Genomic DNA, 20417 nt, shown 5'->3' with positions numbered 1-20417 from the left:
AAACAGGGCCAGTGCCTTAAACCTAGTGCCCATGGAAATACCAGAGTCTCATCCACTGTGGGAGGACTTCACATCCAGTGCAATGCACAATGTGTTACATCTCTTTTACATTCCTACCTCAGCTCCTGTTGGGGTCGTGGCCAAGGACGTACTCATCCATGATAGGTACAACTGCAGTTCTGCATCCCACTAGATCAAAACACTGTGCTTCCTCCTGACCAAGGAGTCAGCTGCATGCAAGCCCCTGCTCGTGCCTGGGGACCAGCACAGTTCGTCTGCCACCAGTATTTCCCCCGTGCACCGAGCAGCAGGGACGGAGCAGCACAAGCAGGTCCACTGCTGCAGTGAGCACAGAGGGGAAGAGTTGGTGCATGCAGCCCTGGATTTCCAACCAAGTGGGTGCTGGGGTAAGGGTTCAAGCCATGTACATTGTGGATCAGTCCATCAGCACGTAATCCCGCTCAGTAAGGTCTGGGTCACGTGCATTCGCAGTTGAACTCGTCCATCTGCACCAAGCCTGAGTGTGGTCACAGGTATTATGGTCAGCAGCTGAGACTTGGGGAGTCACAGTTGCCTGTTCTTCCCTGCCAAGAGACCCAGCAGGAACGATTCATATAGTTAGTTGCTAACTTTAGTAAATCATTCAAAATACTGCCTAGCCCATAATATAAAGGACAGCTGTGATTTAGTAAGGCTCTCAGGCTGGGCAGAGCAGAGCTGTCTGTGTTACCTCAAGCTAGAAAAAGATGAGTTTTCAACAGACCTCCTCAGGATATTTTAATTTGTGTAAGTGCATTCAAAGCATGAAAGCAGACGGACAATATGTGAATTATGAACTAATTGGGGGAAGATGGAAATGAGAAGGTAAATTTCATTTACATTATCTCCCTTTTTACGCTTGCTAAGGTCTAAGGTAAAGGCTTGGTCTCTTTCTGGTCCATAAAATATGGATTGCTATTTTCAAACTACATCAACACTGCTAATAGCCATTCCCATTAGTCAGCCGTATAATAGCATTATGATGCTATGAAATATTGACATGATAAAACAATGTAAGCCAGAGGTTACTGACAGTGCACACTCTGATATTGACAAATAAATGCAGATTTTTTAATGTACTCTTTTTGCCACCTTTCTACCTGGCTGACAGTATATAAAAAACATTTTTCCAGATACTTCATTCACTATTTCTAACGCCAGTTGATGGCAGAGGACCACTGAAAATAATGGGACTATTCCTGCTGGTGTTTTCCAGTGTGGAAAAAGAATTCAGAAATTTGGCTAAAAAGGGGCCAGGGCTGAAGATTTTATATCTCAGCCAGTGCAGTGCGAGGGAGGTGAGACGGGGATGGAGGTGCAAGAAACCAACCAAGGAGATGCAAACTTGCTGGACAATGCGCAGCGTTTTGGAGACGTGAGCATACAGAAGTGATCAGGGGCAGACAAAGTGATAGACCTGGTTGCTCCAGCACACCTTTTTTGTACCCACACACTTTCTCTGGAAGGGAGCTACTCTGTACTGTATCTCCTTCACCAGATAGCTGCAAAGTCATCTTTCTGCAAAATAAATATATATAAACATATATTCAGCTATCCCAAGGGATATCTATTGGGCATTTTTAAATATTAAAATCATTTATAACATCTGTTCAGTGCCTAGTTTTCCACCCTAAGTCATACTTGCAGTACTTTTTTTGTTGAGTTTAGGCAAATTTCATGTAACATTTGGTGATACAGTAGAGATGAGAGGGCAAAGCCTATTTTTCCAGAAATAATGATTACTGATCCCCTACTAGAATGTATTCCCAAAACATTAAGTTAGAAATTACCCCTTTAATGGAAAACATATCCTCTGTACCAGAGGCTCCCATTTATTAGTGCTTTCTTTACCTCTTGTCTTTAATTATACTCATTTTTACCCTTCCTCTCTAACGGAAACATGTCCACACAAAATGTCAGACGTGGCCGTCTCTATTTTCCAGTGACGCCTCCTCATTTGCAGCTCTATGTCCTATCAGAAACTGGGATAAAGACTGATGCCAAGTGATGGCACTTTGTTCACTGGTGTTTGCAGAGCAATTGGGCGTTCTCAGATGCTAAGTTCCAGAGGCCCCGTCCTGCACATGGTTCAGGAGGAGCCTAGCACAGTTTTGTGTTTCTCCTGGACAACATGTCTGCTGGATTCACTCTCCACCTCCCAGGAGTCCACCCTAGGACTGACCTCTCCTTCTCATTCCTCCAGCCCATCTGTTTTAATGATGACTAATTTCCACCGCACATAAATCACCAGCTCCCCCTCGTTTTCCTGGAAGAATCCTTATTCTGTGGTACATACCTCCTTATCTGTTCCTGTAACTAGCTGTCCTTCCTTTGATGGTTTCTGTCAGGATTGTTGCACAAAATCCCCAGACTGTACAAATCCTGTTCTGTGGAAATGTGGTAATTTTGCCACCAGGGTATCCAGCCCACTCCTGAGATGACAGGACCTGAGGAAGGGTCCGTAACAAGCACTGGCTTTGATGTTGTCTTCCCACACGCTCTGTTGCCTCATGTCTGAGGCTGTACGTACCGCAGGAGGGTACAACAAGGGCAGCCTGAGGAGAGCTTGTCTGGTGGGGCTCATTCCAGGAAGACGGGTGTTTCTGGTCTCCATTATCTACAAGAGTCAAACAGAGGACGTGTCAGTGTGAGCTGATGGGTAGTGCTGAGCTCAGGAGAACACAGCCACGTCTGAACAAATACAGCTCCTGTGTGCCTTTAACAACTGACACTTCACAGGCAAGGTCTGGACAACACAGGAAATTTCACCGCCAGATGCTGTAGCCCCAACCTGCAGACACAGACCACACAAGAGAAGGGAGCGGCAGCGGGTGAAGAACGGAGGGAGGGAAGGATGGGGTCACTGCTCACCTCCTACATCCTGGCACTGCTGGGACAATGAGATCTCCTCTTGCTTCCCACCAATGTGTGACACATCCTCTTGCTTAGGATACGAAGCATAGCTTTTGGTTACGGAGGCACGTGGATGCTCCAAACTGCTGTGCAATTGAAGCAGGAATGAAACAGAGAAATGGAAGCAATGAACAATAAAAAGACAAAGGAGAAGCTCGAGCTGAAGCAGACAGGGGATACACCTGCTCCCCAGCTATGACAATGAAGCTGCGAAGTGGGTCCCTTTGTTGTGCCCACATTAAGGGGTGTCACTGCCATCCTCACCTGCCAGACAGGACTCTGCCTCCAAACTGGAGAGGCAGCGACATAACGGTGCAGCGAGACCATCAGAGGGCTTGAAGTGGGGCATCGTGATGGGGGAATGATTCCCCCCGACAGGCACAAGTGCTTGCTAGAAATATCATGCTGCCTCCACTGATGCCTGAGGGTCACAGCCCCACATCCAAGCAGGCTCTCCGGTTAGCCAAGGCTACCTGAGGGTGCAGGCAACAGTTTGCAACTGTGAGTGTTGTAGTGCCGTAAGGCTGATAGAAATCCTGGAGAAAGCTTATGTCGCTGCTAATTGCAACCATTTCCCCTGGTCTTACTCAAGAGACAGCTCATGAGGACGGGCGCTCAAAAATAGACCTTCCTGTAAGACTTACCATTACTGGATTTTAGCACAGGTTTAAAACCTTGCTCAGGCTAGGATACAATGCTTGGAATACGCTCTCCTGAGTTAGCACTTCACTCTGCTAATCTGGCTCCTTACCTGAGCAATGCGTAATAGCCATAAAGTAGCAGACAGCATTCCAAGTTGTGTGCTACGTTGCTGAGCCAGTGGGTGAAGCATGGTCAATTAAAAATGCAGTCAGAAATAAGTTTTCAGCCACAATAGATAAGGGAAGTGATATGCAAAGCAGTTGCTTGTCCTTACTATTTACCTTGGTTTAGGAGCTGATGGCAACCCTCCAAAGAAATGAGTTTAAACTGAACACTGAACTCAGTTTAATTAGTTTTAAGGTATTGACACCACAGCAAGAACCATCAGACAAAACTTCAGTGCTTGATCAAACGTATGGCTTTATCTGTGTCCGATGCGAGGCTTTTGCTGCCTAAACCTGAAAACTTCTTATCACTTAATGGCTTGGCTCGAAAGAAAGCTAATTTGGGATGGTAAGTGGATTGACTGACCAATTTGTGTTTTAAGACTAATCCACATGTGCTGTACTTCACAGTGCTCCTTGGTGAACTCCTCACCTTGTTCTGAAGCTTTCTGTATAAGCTATCTCTGTGACAAGTGCAGGGAGATGCAGGGAAGAGTTAAAAGTGAATCTCCTGCCTCTTTGAACTGTTTTCTCAGTACTGCGTGTACACAGATACACTTTTGATGTGTTAACTAGAAAATCTGACTGAAAAAGAACAAAGCAGCTGTCACTGAAAGGAAGACACTGACGAAGAACCACACAGCCTTTTATTGAAGAACTGTCAAGATTGATCCTACAGCACTCAGTTTGTCTGTAGTATTTATCAAAGACCTAGATCAGATGAAGGAAATTAAAAAAAATAATAAAATTCTATCCACTGGACATTTATAAATGGTATCTGAAAATGCATTACATTTAAAACACCTATGAGAATGGGTTTTTTAACAGTTAGGGATGGAATGTAAGCTCACTGGCATTTTTCACAAGTCTTGGAAAATAATAATTTGTCATTGCTGAGCAAACCCACTTAATTGCTTGCAAAGTTTTAAGTAGCAAACTTGATTAAACACCATTCTGTGCTAATAAATAAATGAACTCACAGAAAGTTCAAAATCTCTTGCCTTTAAAAGAGAAGCAAAGCATGCAATACATCCGTGTAAGTACCGACATTCATGTTGCAGTTGCACTGCAAGAGCTCAAAACCAGATTAGGGGACAAGTGTGCCAGAACCTCCCCAAACATCTGGGTAGGATGCAGATGGCCACAGGAGCAGAGGGATTAAGGCATTTGCCCAAGGTGGCCTTTGGATAGTCAAATCTGCAGCCCTGAGGGTTTCAATCCAATACTCTACACAAGGCCAGCCGCTAATCAAACATCCTTGCTGGCCTAGGCATGAAGCACATGATGTGATGATGTGAACTAGGGTGATACATATCTCACAGGACTGGCAATGACTGCCATTGAAAGGATATTAAAAGCCAAAAGCCTCTCTGGATTAGTATCGCAAGTCCTGGTTCTGTACTGAGCTCCTTGGGGGAACCAGGACTGCCTGGTGGGTAGCACAGCAAAACCTGTGGTTACTCTGTAGTATCTCTTGACAAATGCTGACAGTTTAGTGATGAAGACTCTGGAGATACGTCCAACATGGAGCCAACAAGACAAGTTCTTCTCCATCAACCTCTCTTTAAAAGTAACAAAAATACTGTCCTTTCTTCCAAAGAGGTGATGGTTGCACAAAGAGCTCTGAAGTACTATGCAAGTGTCAATTAACATTTAAATTCTACTCATCTACACAGACGCACACATACTTTGGGAAGGGAGGACAGATTAGGCTTTCTGTCAGTGATGGAAATGGAAGTTGCACTAAGGAGACATGGAAGCCCATGTAAAATAAATGCTTTGTGTCATTGCCCTTTGTGGAAAAGTACCAGTAAATCCTGGAAATGCTGGTGTGCTATTCTGCATCCTGGGCCATTTCAGGGACTGTTTCACATGGGCTACAAGAGTGGTTGCAGGTCTTTCTTTAGCTAAGGCTCACCTGAAGAAATCAGGAAGAAATCTGCACCTCACCGAGTCCAGCTCGTTATGCCACACTCCCACATTTTCACTCATGATGGCTAATACCTCCTAGCTACGGAGGCTGCCAACATTTCCACCTCTCCTTCCAGTAGAGTAAAACCATGTCCCTGAACAGGACAGGGCATATAGCCAAGAAAAACATATATATGGTACATCAAAGAACTGTCCATAGGGGGGTTCATGCACACTCTTTTTGCATTGGCAAGCAAGATTCTTGCTAATAATGTAGTCAGGCCTTCATAATTAATTCATGTGCCTACCAAAGAGCATAGCACTGGCCTGCCTCTCCCATGAGAAACAGCCCTGGGAGACATGGCAGTGGGTTAGGCAAAGCAGGGGTTAAGGAGTTGGATGGGGAATAGACGTGTGTCTCAGTTTGACAGTCATACGCTAACTGGGGATGGTTGAACAGATGCTCTCCGAATGCTAATGTCACTCATGGTGTTCTACTTTGGGCAGACTTTCTCCACCAGCACAAGTCATCTGCGAAACGGCTGAGCTTGGAGGAGCTGGTGGCCGTTCTCCTGGGGCACTGGAGCTCTGCCCAGCCGGAGCTCGCCCCGGCACACATGGCCAGGCTAAAACCCTTTGCTCAAAACATTATTTAAGTGCCTTAAACCAGCATTGCCATCTTTTGCCAGCCCTTGGCAAGGAGTGGATTTCTATAAATCACCTGGGGATGGGGCCTTAGCCATTCAGATAGTCTTGGAGGAATTAAAAAAGTACATTGGACTTGCCATGTACACTGCTAAGACATTTAGCAAGTCCTTAGCCAGCATATCTTCATCGATTTAAACACCAGTTCTGTATTCAGACCAGCTCCTACTCAGACTCCTACTTCTGAAGCACCTTTTGAAGCTGAAGGGTCTGTGCTGTCAAAGCCAGTGCATGGTCAAGACCACAAATAACAGGCTGCTTAGATCGAGGATGTATGCAGTGCCACGGGAACCTGTGACATTGCATAGTGATCATCAGCACGACTTAAATTGCACTTGGAGAAAATATATATTTATATAAACTTTGAGCAGAAGTCTCCAAAATTTTAAAATCACATTGGAGCTGTCCATTGTAAACAACATAGCTCTTCCTTACCTCTAACCATGTAAACTTTCCCTGAAACTAATCAGTAATTTGTCCGGGTGATTACAGAGATATGAGCCTCTGGGTGTACAAGCAGAAGCTTGCTCACATAGGATGCTCTTGGTGGAGTAACACTGATTTACACCACTGAGAATCTGTCCCAGAGATTTTACTTTTTCTGAAAAACACTTCCCACTGTGGCAGACATAACGCCATATCAAAGGCATGTGCTGTAATACACAATAAAGATATAGCTTTCATAATTTTCAATTACACTTCCTCTGCAATGATGTTAGTGAATCTCACCCAAAAGTAAATTATTCAGTGCAGATGATATAGGAATCGTTTGATGAGTGTCACTTTTCCATTTAAAGTTTTACCAAGATCTTCTTGGATAAGGGGCTCTTTTTTCACATGACACATTTTATATTTTGTTTCTGTCCCCCACCTTCATTCAGCAGGCTGTTTCAACTTTTTAATATACTTTTCTAACAAAACATTGAGTAGCCATTCAAATAGGTCTATTCAGGGGAAGTGCTCATTCATTCAGCCAGAAATACTGATATATATGTTTTATTTAGTTTTAAGAATACTTTTTTTTTTTAATTTTGAGAACATTGAAAGCTAGAGCCAAATATGAAACGGCAACCTTCTTTCAAGGCAGGCTTGGAGGGAGAAGTATCGTGGGCTGCACTGGGAATCCTTTTCTTTCATGTAAATAAATAGTTCATTTACAAGAGCTTTTTAAATGGAAAAACATATCCAATACACCAATACATTTAAACTCAATCATATGGTAAAATATAGCAAACTGAAAAGCTGAATTCCAGAATGTTTTTATCTTTCTTTTCATAAAGTTACAGATACATTGCAATCTAATTCAAAATAAAATTAAATGTCCCTTTAACTTCACAGTTATCTTCTACTTGCTGTACTTCAGATATGTACAACAATTAATCATTTCATTTTTCCATCTACTCTTTCTCTTCTACCAAGCTATTCAGAATCTTGCCCATGTGACATGGCCACTACCAATGTCCTAGGGTTATTTTCATATGGTGCCAACTCTTACTTTTATGTCTGGATCACTAATATATTCCTTATTGCCTCAGCCATACTGGTCAAGAAGCACCAGCTATCAGTACTGTAAGTGTTGTGTCAATTATTCCTGTTTGGAAATGGGTGTGTTACACCTAACTCCAGCCATAACTATTTTTGCAAGCATGGAACCAAGGGAAGGACTGGACCGATAAAATGAGGCTTGCACATTGTTACAGTGTTCGACCAATATACAAGGAAGCCTCTACACCGTTACACTGTCAGCAAAAAAAGCCCCGTCTCGATCTACTGGAGAGCGGATGGTGAAATTTCGCTGATGAACACGTATATCAAGATAGACCAAGAGTCTCGAATAGGAAAATCAGCAGCTTGTGTCTGAGACTAAAAGATGTAGCAGCAAAGGAGATAAAAGATAATGGAAGTCTGGATGAGAGAGATTTAGCGTGTGTTGATGTTCAGGAAAGGTTGCATCAGCCGTGATGGGAGGAAAGATGACATTCTTCACTGTTTTCCTCCTTCTGCCCTAGAGTACTGCACCTGCCTGCATTCCCTTAATTCTTTGAAAAAGGCCTGGATCTATCTGCAGCTCATGACAGGTGACACATACCCATGCAAAACCCCAAGCTTTAGCATCTGTCACTGAACACTTCAAAAGCATAGCAAAGTATACCTGTTTGTCCTGGCATTTGTCCTGCATTTGCCTTGGGTTTGGCACCACTTAGGCAGTGCAGTGTGAGCCTGGTTCCAGCTTGTTGTAAATAGCCCACAAGCAAAGGTCAAAGGCAGTCCTTATCCCTTCTGTCTTATATACTAATGGTATTTTTCTTGACACTCTAGAAAACCTTCCTCATGATTAAGACTTCCCACTAGTGCACAGACACACACAAATTTTTGTCCTCTGCTAGCAATAATCTAGCAACAGGGACACGCAACGCTATCCAGGGAGTTTTCCAGTGGGAAAATACACTGCTGCGTTACACCGCTGGGGTCCGTAAGTCCACCTGAAGTTCTGCCTTTGTAATTGATGCACAGTCTTTGGGAGAAGAAACCACAAAACTTGGTGAATTATCATTCCAGTGTATGGGCCAGAACCGCTGTGTTACAGGCTAGCACACCAGTGTTACTCAGAAGTAGTTCATAGGTGAGTGATAGACTAATCAAAGCTGTGGAAAAATCCTTATGTGAAGAGCTGGAAATGACTGGACTTGTCTACCTTAAAGAAAGGAGGGTACAAGAGAAGTGGGTAATAGAGATCGACTAGGACCTTCTGGTGTCCCTGCTCAAAAAACAAGGGGAACATTGAAAGATGGGAAATCAAAAACTGATAGTTACTCATATTTTCCCAATTTGCTTAAGTGCAACCGAAAAGTCCTTGAAGCCTACAACCTTGCAAGATTCTAGAAGGGACTAGTCATTTGTACTAATTTCACTATCCAGAAAATTCTAGCTCGGTTTAACAGCCATCTGATAAACACAACACATCATGATTTTAGCCAGGCTTAGATTTTGAAACGGCAGACCAGTTTGGAAAGCAAAAAGCTCATGTCTCCCTATTGTTGGGTCTTACATTATAAATGTTGGTGTTCCCAGACTTTTGGGGTTCATGGACCACCATAAATCCACTGATGTTCCTACTGATTCCCACCCTAGCAATGGAGAACTGATAGACTTACTTGTGTTGCCATCTAACACAGATCCATACATCAGCTACAGATCATATACCGTTGCCATATATCCAGATTGACAGCCCATGCTGGGAAAGCTGGTACAAACTTTGACTACTGTTGGCGTGCTCCTTGTACAGACTTCAATTCAAATGTGCACAGTACTCAAAGAAACAAGACCATGGCTCAAAAGACAACAGGACACCCCTTTTTGCAAGCCGGCTTATCTCTCTAAGCCAGCGATCTATCAGGCACGCGATTCCTCCCTACCATAACCACTCATCTCTGAAAGAAAATTTGTAATTCCCGTTCTTGATTTCCTTTCAACCTGTTTCTCTAAAACAATCTTCCCCTTAGGCAACGTGAGTCTCCAGCCTTTGTTTGGCTGAAGATGTAAATATTTGGGCACTCACAGATTTGATATATATATACATATTTGTTGGAACATTTACCACCTGCTATTCAAAGTTAAATCCATAGATTACAGAAAACAAGTTCTTTATCGCTTTTTGTCTAATGTAAAATTAAAGACAGCTGAAAGCCTACAAGCTTTCTCTTGCTTGTGAGTCGGTTATAGCATAATTACCCCTCTAAGGCTTGAATAGCAGCGAAGAGCCAGATCTTTGCAAAGGCCCAGCATCCCAGCAAGAGCTCCAGGAGCTTCTGTGCTCCTGAGGACATTAAAGCAGAGGTCATTAAAGCAGAGGCCACAGACTAATGAAAACTCCTCGGCTGTACTCTGCATGAGCTCTCATCTGCCAGTGATAAAGGCTCACTTGGCTCCTGAAGCAGGGAGACCCAGGGTCTCCATAGAGCATCATATGCCTCCTTCTGAGACCAATGCAGATAACACTGTATTGATACATTGCACCGGGTTTCCCCAGCCCCATTCCCAAAGTTAAAAGTGGCTTTTAGAGGTTTGTGAGATCCTTACACAGCCAAACCCTTCCTATGTGTGAAGTCAGGTCTACCAAACCTGCACTGCTTTCCTAGGGTGGCTTTTCTTCCATAAGGCACTGAAGCAGTACTAGGAATGCGGTCCACTACTTGGCTATGGGCAGGTTTCTCCTCTCTCCAGGCATCACAGAAACTTCTTCAGACTCAAAACCAGATGAAGCATCTGGGTGCCTGGTCACAGTCACTGAAGTGAGGTTCTGCCAGCACTCAAAAAAACCAAACAAAAAAACCAACCAAAAAACCAAGGAGATGTCTTTGCAAGGAGAATTGTGCTGCATTCTCATGCTTGTTGTTTTCATTAGGTTTTCAGGTGGTGACCTGAAGTGGTATGAGCAGAGGTGACCTGACTACATAGGAGCAGAACATGTGTGTGGCGTGTATAGAGTGGTACAGCAAAGCCAGTACAAATAGTGATGCAAACTGCAGCAATGCCATGACCTCCAGTATCAAACCAGGCTTGATTCTCAGTACTACATACAGGCCTCTTTAGGTTTATTTCATTCTGTGAGCTTTCAAAATATGCTTGAATAAAAAATTACAGCCCTAAAAGAGACCAGGCTTACTTTAGACATTTCAGAATTTCCCAGTCCCTTGTGACTACTCCCAGTAAATGGGTACCAGGGCAGTTTCAACGCCCACGTCCGCTGCTGCCATCCAGGCTCCAAGCACAAAACCAAACTGCTGACCTGGTAACTGCTTTTTGCACTTAATTGTATATGTGCAAATATTTTTGAATATCCAGCTATGTATATGGGACTTACATGACATACACCTAATGGTACACACAACAGTATAAGCAATATCCTCCAACCAAGAAGGTTCGGAAATCTGAGAAGCAGAAGCACTGATGGCTGGTCATTAAACTGACTGACTGGATCTGACTGTTACAGAAGAGGAAAGGTATGCCTCTGCTCCCTAATGAAAAGGATAGACAGATATTGAAGAAGAGTAAGTTGGACTTTAATTACTGTTTTTGATGTCTGATCTATAACTCCCTAAAAGTTTCGTACGGGAGTAATATGGAAGCATCAGAAAATTCCACTGGGATATAGATGAGGTCCAGTTTGCAAAAATATCCTCTTCATAAAGAAGCTCGATGCCCTCTTTTGCTTGGCAAACCATCATGAATTTATGATGCATTGCATTTGGAAGGCAACACGGTGCACAGCTGAGGCAAGTTACTGAAACGCAGGGAGAGTAAAAGCAAAATGTTCTGAGAGAGAGGGTGCATATGGGGATGTATTTGAAAAAAAAAATTATATATATATAAATATACACACACATTTGCTAGAGAAAATGTATATGTATTTATAAAAAAATCTAAACTTCTCACCAGTCAAAAGTTAGAAATGATGCAAAACACATCTGCTTTGATAAGCCTGTTATAAATCTCACAGCTTGAAGCTTTTAACTGACCCTTTCCAGTTCATGAATATTTTAAGCGAACCCAGTTTAATTTAAAACAACCCTAGATCAATATATGCATTTATTCTGGCATTGTCCACATTTCAGGTCCTTGTATTATCAAAAATTGTATCATACATCTCCAGTTTGACTCCAAATCTAGGGTTCCTTCAAGGCTGGAGCTCAAATTAGGTGTAAACCTACATGGATGGAAACCTAAAAACATCTGTATGGAACCTGGCCAAGCAAGACAACTTGGCTAACTATATTTAGAGCAATCCCGTGACATAAAGTCTCTCCTATTGCCTGAAGCTGATGCTCAGAGAAGCACACAAATGCCCTGGGGAATAGGTGGTTTCTGATACCACTTCGTGATGATGTTCAGCACTGGGTATCAGCAAGGAGACATTTCTGCATGCCAAGGAAGTCCACGCTACCTAGCTTCAGAAAACCCACCCGCTTGTTCCCCAGCGCACTGATGGGCAGAAGAGATGCCCACCCCACCAAGAACTGACACCTCCAACCTAGAGGGGGGCACCTTCCACGCAAAAATAGTTTCAACAACCCAAAACTGCTACTGTCCTGAACACCTTTTGGAAGAAGCCTTCTTGCCTGTATGACACTCTTCTTCATCCAGGTGTGCAGAGAGAGTCGTAGGCTGAGAACTATGAGGCTGACAAATTACTCTTTGAAGATTTTTAGAATCTTGGAGCACTTGTATGACTTTGCAAGTCTTGGAAAAAGCAGCTATTTATAAGAGTAACTCCAAACCTACTGTCCAGTTTAAATATTAATGGAATTGACAACTGTTCACTGTCCCACCGATCAGCGTTGTCTGCCTCTCATCTTCATGTCAGTGAGAGGCATTTCTTAATAACTACATTGAAAATTAAATCCTGCCTTCCTCTTAAAGTCAATGAGAGCTTTGCTCTGAGTCATAATTTATTATGTACTTAATGTTTTTCCTTCGTAGTACTGTTCATTTTTTTAAAAAAAGTTCTCTTGAAAGACACTAGCATATATTCTACTGCACTAAATATGTTTTTCATTTTATAACCTCTCTTTCCATACATCTCCATCCACTGCAAAATTCATTTGGTGCCACTAACATAACACAGATCCTATATTAATCCAAGCGGCATACTTCTATCGGCGTTAAATTTCGCAGCAGTGACAGCCGCTTGGCAGTCATCCTCTCACCTGGTGTCAGGGGCAGCAGCGGCCACCGTCCCTCGGGTGCGCTGGGACTCCCTTGTGAGCACAGCGCCCTTCGGAGACTTCCCAAAAGCGTGGACACAGATTTAGAGGTGTCCATGGGAAGGGCTGTGGAGTTTCTCACTTCTCAGGCATAATTTTAATGCCTGAAAAACATCCATTTCCGTAGGAAGGACAGCCTAAATCAGCTTCCAGATGCTTCGGTGAAGAGAAAAGCTATTGGTCATTTTAAACGCAATGAATAACAGATACTAAGCTAAGACTGCATCACAACGCCAACCTTTCTACCTGATCACACATGCAAGCGATGATAAAAAGGCAGAAACATGGAGCGGTTTTACACTTGAGGTGCATTTGTGGGGGCTTATTCAGTGCATAGTTTGTCTGTATAACCAACCTCTAAGGAAATACCTACATAAACGTCCAGCCTGTGACTTCATTAAGATGCTCACTGACTCTGTGGGAAGTCCATAATAATCTCTATAGAAAGAATGAGATCAATATGTTATCGAGAAGATAAGTCAGTGTAAACGCTAATGTTTAAATATTCATCTACTTGTACCAACATCTTGTCTGTTACTGAAACAACAGGAATATTCAAAGATTAACTCTACATAAAAGACTCGGTAATTTTTTTCTCCAATTCCTTGTTTTTCTCTCGTCAGTTCTACGAACAGTTGTTAAGTAGAACAGGTTGGCATTTTTTCATCAAAACGTTACTTATTTGAAAAATGGGTCTTGGAACAAACCAAGACTTTTGCAGAAAATTTTCATTTGGGGAAATTTTTCAGCTTGTTGTCAAGAAAAGTGAAAACTGAAAAGAACTCATTTTCCAGGATACACAATAGTTCTGAATATATAATCAAAAGAGCTAAAAGAACCAGACGGTATTTGTTTTAATCCAAAGAATTTGAAGGGAGAGAATATAAAAGGACTCATATTAACTGCAAGCACATTTATGAGGAGCTTCGGAAGAGAGAAGATTTGCTTCTTCATTCAGGACCACTAGACTAACTCCAGAAAGTACCAGAGAGGAGAAGGAGGGAGGTTGACTTCCTAGCATTTGCGACCCACTCAAGCCATTTCTATCACTCAGAAGAGACTTCCCAACATTTCTGCAGTGAAAGATCTGTTTAAAATTAGAAATAAAGAAAAAACCTTATGTAGAAGATTAAGGAGCATGTGAAATGCTTGGACAGAAAGATGCTGAAGTTCACTGAAGCTTGTGTTCTGCGTGGTGCTGCTTGGAGGCTCTAAATATAACCAATATTTTCTGCCACCAGAGGCAACAGTCCCCTGCAAAAGGGGAGAAAACTGATCTCCCAGAGGATCGCACTGCCCTGAGAAATCCTGCTGAAGAGCACTAACATGGTTTCATGCAAGATGATGAGTACATCTACCTGAGACCTGGAAAAAGTAATATATAGTAGTGAACCTAGTCCCACAACTAATTCATCTATTGCAGCATAGGCACTGTGCAGCATACCAAAAGAAAATCAACACTTCCAACACCTTATTCACAGGTAAGCATTGAAGTAAAGCCTGTTACCATTTCTCAGGTGGGATATGAACATCAGAATTGGATGAGCGATATGACAATAAGAGAAGCAACAGAGACAAACCACACTGTCATCAAGAGAGGTTTGTAATGGAATAGCATAGTATTTGCCATTTTGCTATTTACCAAAAGCCTTGTTTTAATCAGGGCTATAATTAAAGCCCTTAATCATTCTGAACAGTTTCAAATGAATGGCTTCTCTCATGCGTTAACATATCATTTATGCAACAACTGTACATGTAAGGTAGCGTCAGCAGTCTGTCTGGACATTCAAAGTAACCTATGGAAACATAAATCTATTTGTCGGTATTTTAATACAAATCTGAAAATGCTAGTTTACACATTTAAGAAGCTGTTACAAACTGTCAAGCAAAAAAATATGCATCTTGTGAATTAATGAGGCTTCCTAAAGACACAAACTGCATCTGTACACAGCATGCTATGCTGGTGAAAGGGGAGCAAATAGAGCATGGCAGAAAGCGCTTGCAGCTGCGGTGTGGGGTTGTGTCCCGAAGGACATCTTCCAGGGGAGGGCATATTGTCCCCACGCCTAAGCCAGCAAGGGCTGAATTAGTCCTCAATCAAGCCCAGGTTTGAGAAAGGACTTTAACAAAAGTGGGAATGGGATCTACAGCCTACTCTTATACCTGTACACATTTTCAGGCCGCCCCCGGATTCAAGAACATATTCACGTATTCAAATGGGAAGGGATTGAGGTGGGAGTTACTTGTACTCACCCATGAACAAGTCTTCCTGCATTTGCTACCACCAATAAAGTCCTGGTACCAGAAGCTTCATAGACTGCGACGGAGTTGTTTGGGGTACAAGTAAATGAAGGCTAAATCCAGGCCTTGATATTGAGAGGTATTTCTGGGTAACGCGTGTGTACCGTCAACGTACTCTGCTTGGTCCCTCTCCACTCTTCTCCGTTTGCCCCGGTCCGATGGGGCGGCAGCAGCAGCACTGGCAGCAGAGCAGGGGAAAGCGGTCAGATAGGACTGGGGGGGAGGGAAGTTCTAGAGAACGAGGAAAGAGGTACTGAATGGAGAAAAGACACCGGGTAGGTGAAAATCTAGCAGCAAACACTCACTGTGATTTGAGAGTTTTGAAGAATTTCAACCTGTTCTGGTGAGAAGGCATATGGTGTAAGAGTGCATTGGGGTTCTCCAAGGAAGAGCATGTACTTTCCTTCCCTGCTTTGAAGAATTAAAACGGTGTGGAAATTAATATATAATCAGATTTACAATCACAGTGTAAAACACATATGGTATTAGGCAAGGCTGGGAAAGGTATCCAATTTTCAGTCCTCAGCTCCTTGCATTTTCCCTCCCAACAACTGTTTAACTCTCTCTCTGAAGATCATAAACCTCTTGTTCCCAGGTGCTACCACTCACTTCTGCTCCTCCATCGGCTGGCCAGAAAGGCAGCAAGAGCCGCCCAGAGCTTCTTGCTCCCTACAGGAGTGGGAAAGGCAGTCCCTTTCTCCCTTGCTAGCCAAAGGTGCAGGAATTTGCCACAAAACCTTTTGCCCTAAGGAAACTGCTGATTTCTTTAAGAAAATGTTCCAAAATGGGTTTTGCTGAACTTCCAGCAAAACATTGGCGTGTTTCTGAGAAAGAACCGGTGGACTCACAGTGCTGTGGTGGGCTCCACAGGGAAGCCCTAGCAGAGGGATGGAAGTCCTCAGCAGGGCACGTCAGAGCCTGGGCCTCCTAAAAAGCAGAAAACCATGAGGACTTGTGTCCTCACAGCACCTGGTAGGTCCAGTTTCCTCCACGTGCAGCAGAAAACCCCAAGAGCCACATCTCGCAGTGCACAGTTTCCTCTCCTGCTTCGCATGGGAAATTTGGATGGTCCCCACCACATTTCCTCCAGTTATGTGCTGAAACAGATAAATAAAATGCACCAGTATGAAACACTTTAGCGACCTGCTGCCCTTGGCTTTGCACTCCCACATACCTGAGCCACCCGTCTCCCAGATGTCCTCCGGCGTGAGAAACGTTACGTGTGCACTTCAGGGTTGCGGCGTGGGGTGCGATCAGTAGGTATTCCAGGTCACTGGCTCGGGTCACCAGATGTCACCCGCAGCACCTATGCCGTCGGAGGTGTCACCTGAACACATTTCTTTCAGGGTGACCAATGACGGGTGGATGAGCTAAAGGTATAAAATCCCTCTTTTTCCTCTCAGAGGCCACAATAACATTCTCGCTTCTGTGTCAAGCTTAAGTCTGTATTTTAACATACGCATCGAGGAGACTGTGTTTAAAAAAATCTAATATTATGCTTTTGAATAGAGAATTTACCTAAGTAAATAATTATTTTTAAACCCAAGATTTAGGCAGCTTTAGTATTCCACATTATGCTAATGTTTGACAATTACTAAGTGTGGGTATCAGCCAGCATTTTTTTTTTTTTAAGTTTAATTTAAAGCAATTTGACATGGAAAGGTTATTACTTTAGTTGCCAATAAAAGCTGTACTTTTAACATAAGTGTACACCAAGCCCTAGGGTATGTGACTATTATCTTTTCTGCAATTATGTGGTGTTCTACATAAATGTTTAAAAAAAAAAAAACTCAGAAATATCGAAAGTACGAACTTGGCTACAATGGAAGTTGCAGAGCGGAGCCGGGAGCGCGGCTGCCGCAGACACAGCACAGGTTGAGGTTTCCTCCTAGAGGTACCGCCGGGAACGGCGCCTCCGCCCGCGGCCGCCCGCCCCTGCGCGCCGCCGCCCCGCGCCGCTCCGCGCCGCTCCGCGCCCCCGCCGCCAGCGCCGGGGCTGAGCCGCCCTGAACAACCTCACCAAATACAGGCGCTGCCATTTCGCAGCTTCACCCGCATCCCCCAGAAAGGCGCTTTTTTCCCAGGATGTTTCCCCTTTTTTGTTTTTTCCTCCAGGTCTTCAGTGCTAAGAGGGGGAAAAGGCTTTTCTTGCATCCCTCTTCAGCTTTGCTTTTCCCTTGCAAGGGAAAATCGCAGCTTCCACTTGCTTTAGGGCTGCCTTGCCAGAAGAGACACCATGACTGGGGCAGTGAGCCTCCCCCTCTGCACAAGGCCGGGTGCGATCCTGCACCCAGCGGGGAGCCCCGGGCCCTGGGAGCAGCCACTGCGCAGCAAGGCACGGACCCCAACCCAAATGTGAAGTTTGGTCCTATCAGACAGAAGCATCACTAGCACCGTCAGCCCTGCCTTTGGGTGGAAATCAGCCTTTTCCCCCGGGAAATGACAGGGGAGACCATGAAGAGCCACAATGCCATTGCTGGAGCCCCTGAATGGATGAAGCCCTGGATACAGGCGCGCGGAGGAGAGAGGTGAAAGTCTGTCCTCAGCAGGACACAGGCCAGCTCACACACCTGTGACAGCTGCTGTCCTCCAGGATCCGTTTCTTTGGCCAAAGTGAGGATGCCACGCAAACCAAAAGGGCCACGAGGGTGTTTGCCCGTCACCCCCGGGACTTGGCACTGAGTGCCGTACTCCCTTGGGCTGCTTAGTCTTGAGCCCCTCCTGTATCACGGAGCGAGTAGCGATGAGAACAGCCTCTTCCACCAGCCTCTCTGGGCCAGCAAGGGGCAGAGCCGGGGTCCGCGTGGGCGCACGGCAGCGTCTCCAAACAGGGTCCAAGCCCCACATCAGCCTGGGCAGGTAAACTCACTCCTCTCTGCTCTGCCCGCTCAGCCCTTCAAAGGCAGAGCCTGGGGGCAAACAGATCGGAGCGAGACAAGCTCTAGTCCAAACACTGAAGGCTGCTTAGTTAAGAGATCATTTTGATTTTTATTATTTTTTAAAGTCTGAGGGGTTTTTTTTTTCTGTCTGGCTTTTGTTTTTAAAGTTAATTTGAAGCTTGCAAAAGTCACAGCATGACCCTTGCTGGCTGAAAATCTTCCCAGAAACACCCAGCGTCAGGGCAATGAACTTCAGCTTCCTGCAACGCCCTGCCAGCGCCTTTTGGTGCTAACCTGCAACCATCTCCAGGCAGGGGAAGGGAGTTCAGCCTCAGCAGCCTGTCCAGCCCTTGGTCTTTCTACTGAGAAAGTGAGAACACGGGTTACAGTCCCAGTGCCAACTGCAGTTCATGTTTCAAATTAGCTAAAGTTTGTTATTTTACACTTTAGGTAGGAGCTGCAACAAACTGTTCACCAGCAGTCCAAGCGATAGTATACAAGCCCCTCTAGGATCCCTTGGAAGAGCTCCTGATGAGTTCACCAATGTTTGCACATTAACCTCTGGGTGAAAAGCCAGCCAGAGGGATGTGAGAACTCCGCCGAGCCCTCCAGAGCATGACACAAAATGATGCAAGTGTGGGAGCTAAGAGAGAAAAGGTTTTGTGAGCCCAGAAAAATAATAAAACGTTTAAATCCTTAATTGTTTTTCTTGAAGATTTATCCAAAATTGAGCTCTCCTTAAGCCTGTGAGTTTGCAGAGCATTGTCAATAAATTAGATCATGCACACAAGGCGGGGATTTCAAGCCAAAAAGCTCTAGCCCTGAGTCGCTTAACAGCAACACTCCCCAGGAAAACGACTCAAGATGAAACATGAGATATGTATTAATTATCAATGGTCTAATAGAAAATTTAATGAAGACAAGTATCTTCTTGCACTTTATCCACGATAACGATGATAGTACGTCAGCGAGATGCATACCTTACAATGTGGCGGTGAATGTCAAGTCTGAAGCCATTATAGCAATTCACCACAATAATGGCTAGCCAATGTATGGACTTGTAGCACTTAATCAAAGTAATGACATTCATCCACAATTATTTATGTTATGGTAACAAAGAGCTGCCAAATGCAAAACAAATGACATGAGGATTTGCAAGTGAATTCCTTCCCGTAAATTCTCCTTAGGTTATGCTTAAAGGCCCTCAGGATGGAAGTCTGTATAAATTCAGAGTGTTATCAAAACGGCAGTGTTACTGTGCCACGTTTTACTGCCTATAAGCCATGAACCCAGCACTATTGCCGAAATGAGCTCTTCAGCCAACAGAACTGTATTGATATCATTTGAGCTGGCCCTGATTTACATCCGAGAGCTGTCTTCAGAATTTTACAGGAGGGAAAAAAAAATTTGGAAGATGACCTTTGCTTACATCTGCCTATCAAGGAAAACAAAGATCCAGTTGTATCAACACTTACACATGCATTTAACTTAAAGTATATGAGCAGTCCCCACTTACCTCAATGGGCTTTGGATTAGAGCCATTGTAATTACCAACCATGTTTCTCTATTAAGTACAGTACTTTTCTTTCAGGGGCATTTATGTGGGTGTTTGTATAAAAACACTGTCAAAAACTAAGAACACCAGTAAATATAAAATGGCAACATTCAGGTTCAAATGCAATGAACTAATTTATTTTTTTAACACTACATCCAACTGTTTTTCCACCACTCACAGATGTCACTGGAACAACTTGAATACAAAAAATCGCCTGAGAACAATATACTACACAGACCAGCTAATATTGATTGCTTTAAAAATGCCTCCTGTTAAACTAAATAATAGCCAGATCTCACTGCAGTAAATGTGCCTTTATATCATTAAATACTAATTTAACAGAAACCTGAATGCATAGTGAAAAACATGAAAATGTTGAAAATGAAGGATTACTTTTTTCTGCTTTTTTGCATCGTACCAGTCTCCAAAGCAACACCCGAAAGAAGAAAACAGTAATTTCATGTGAGCTGGCCACTTAGCCACACAGGCCAGAACTGGGACTAAGCTAAACTCTAACAAGCACTTCCCAAATTGACCTGTGCTC

The sequence above is a fragment of the Gavia stellata genome, chromosome 12, assembly GCF_030936135.1.
Source record: "Gavia stellata isolate bGavSte3 chromosome 12, bGavSte3.hap2, whole genome shotgun sequence".
NCBI lineage: Eukaryota > Metazoa > Chordata > Aves > Gaviiformes > Gaviidae > Gavia > Gavia stellata.
The sequence above is the reverse complement of the archived record's forward strand: the minus strand, read 5'-3'. Positions refer to the sequence as shown.